The sequence below is a fragment of the Morone saxatilis genome, unplaced genomic scaffold (assembly GCF_004916995.1).
Source record: "Morone saxatilis isolate NCDOM2014 unplaced genomic scaffold, NCSU_SB_2.0 Contig1, whole genome shotgun sequence".
Taxonomy (NCBI): Eukaryota; Metazoa; Chordata; class Actinopteri; family Moronidae; genus Morone; species Morone saxatilis.
Genome location: NW_023339651.1, coordinates 13,376,101 through 13,378,478, shown reverse-complemented (window position 1 = coordinate 13,378,478; position 2,378 = coordinate 13,376,101).

Here is a 2,378-nt window from a genome sequence, read left to right as displayed (position 1 = left end):
AGTGATCATTAAAAAAAGAAAGAACTAGTTTGCTCAATTGACACGGAGCTCTAAGCTTTTTCAAGGTGGAATGGCTGATGGAGACATTGTAATGTTTCAATCTGAACTGAGGAATTAACAACCGTGGTGTCGTGCAGCAGGCTCACGAAAAAAATCAGCCCCCGGGAACTGAGTAGGGATGCTGTCACTGAAATAATGCGGCTGCAAATGAAGTCATCTTATTGAAAATGGGAGCTTCGTGATTCATGGTTTACTGTTCCCTTGCTGCCACCTAGTGTTGACAGGATGCACTTAAAAGAAGGCGGCAGGGCAGGTGCTGCTTTCGTGGAAGATTATGTTTGCCAAACACAAATTCTGTCACCGGTAAATAAATTTGTGCTGTTGTATTGGGATTTTCACATAATCTAATGCTGTATTTTCATGTTTTGATTCAGGCATTATGATGGTTTTCTCAGCAGCTGAAAAGCCATTTTTGAGATTAAAGATCCCCTTCAGACATTCATTTCGAAAGTTTCACCCCTGGATACAAGATGTCACCTACTTCAATATGAGGTCCATCCTCAGTGTATGTCCACTGGAGGCTTCAAGTTTCTACNTTGCATACTGGACCCGAATTGACTTCTAAACTATTTCTGATCCTGCTCGTACATACAGGTCGTAAGCTGAGATTTACGGTGATCACAGAGAAATTTTTCACTTCAGCAGATGAATGTAAACAGTCTTCAGACTCTGCACAAACATCCAATATACGGAAGACACATTTTGCCGTGGAGGGGAGCTTTAATATTCATGTTCTGCAGGTGATAAGTGATGATACTCTTCACCTGCAGAACATGAATATATTATGATTTAGAGCAGAGTGGCGTCACAGCCTAATTGCTGCACAATATTCTATATTAAAAATAGGAAAATTAAGCTTGTCTCAGCTTGTTTCTGACAAGATTGTGCAACAGCAGTCTCTCAAACACACATGGCAGTCATCTGATACGGTATGACTTGCTTTGCACTCAGCTGGTCCATTTACAGTGCACAAAAAAGAAACATGACACACAAAAATCCAGCAAACATAATGAAATGTGTCAACATTTGTAATATTTAGTAAAAAGTGAAAAATGTATCTTACAAAAGATTCAGAAGTACATGCTACATACTTTTTCATCCCTTCATTCATGGTCATGTGAAAGATATATGTAGGTAAGTAAAATCTGCACACATGTGAAATACAGCCTCAGTTCAAACAATCACATTCAAGGTAAAGTTATAATTTACTTAAAAACAAAAACAAAAAAAACATTAATTCAGAATTGGTCACGTTCACAATGTCAATTAAATGTTATTCAATAAAATGATACACACTGTATATGGGATGTATAAGGTCGTATGGTTGTAGGATTGTCCTTGTTTAAAAGCATCTGGTACACTTTTTAATAAAGAATCTTTATAAAAGGTAAGTCAAGGTATTATATATGTTATTATAACTAATGACTTTATTATTGCTTTACAATTAATTTTCTAATGCTTTATATGTCAATTTAGGCTATTGAAGAAAATGTAACCCTAACCCTAATACAGTTATAAATACCATGAATAAATGCTTAATAAGTTCTTAATAAATGAAGTTAGATCCTTATGCTCTGCAGCTCTCTATCAGATGGTGAGGTCCTACAGTTCAATCAATCGAAGGGATTTTCTTACAATCTGGCAACCCAAAAACTTCTTAAACTTCTTCATAAGAGCATATGACTGTTGTATAAAGATTTAGCTAATTATTTATTTATTATTAATAAAGCCATTAGTTACAATTCATGAACCCCCTATAGGGTGCCTTATTAAAAAGTGGTACTGAAAATTTAAAGTCAACATTACAGCGTTGATAGTGAGGATCTTGGTAAATGTCATTAAAACTGTCAAATAGTTCAACATTTTGGGATTTGTTTTTGCTTTCTTTTCTATTTGTTAAGAAAATATGAAGCTAACCAGCAGCGATAGCTTAGCTCAGCACAAAGACTGGAAAAAGAGGGAAACAGCTGGCTATAGAAAAAGTTACTGCCACCAAATAATAGTTGGTAACATGTATTTTCTACTTTTTTTGCTGTTGTTGTTTTTGTAAGAATTAAACAAGATATAACACGGTATATAAGATGCGGGTAGGCGGGCTTTGCACAAAACCAGGCTAGCTGTTTACTCCCCGTGTCTTTGTGCTGGCTGTAGCTTTATGTTAACCGTACAGAGACGAGAGGTCTTTAGCTTCTTTAACTCTCTGTAAGAACAATTGCATATTTCCTAAAATGTGGAACTGTCCACGTTAAAATCAAGTTCAGAAATTGTTTCCATTTTACAGTTAGTCTATAGATATTTACTTGGCTACTGGCTTTAAG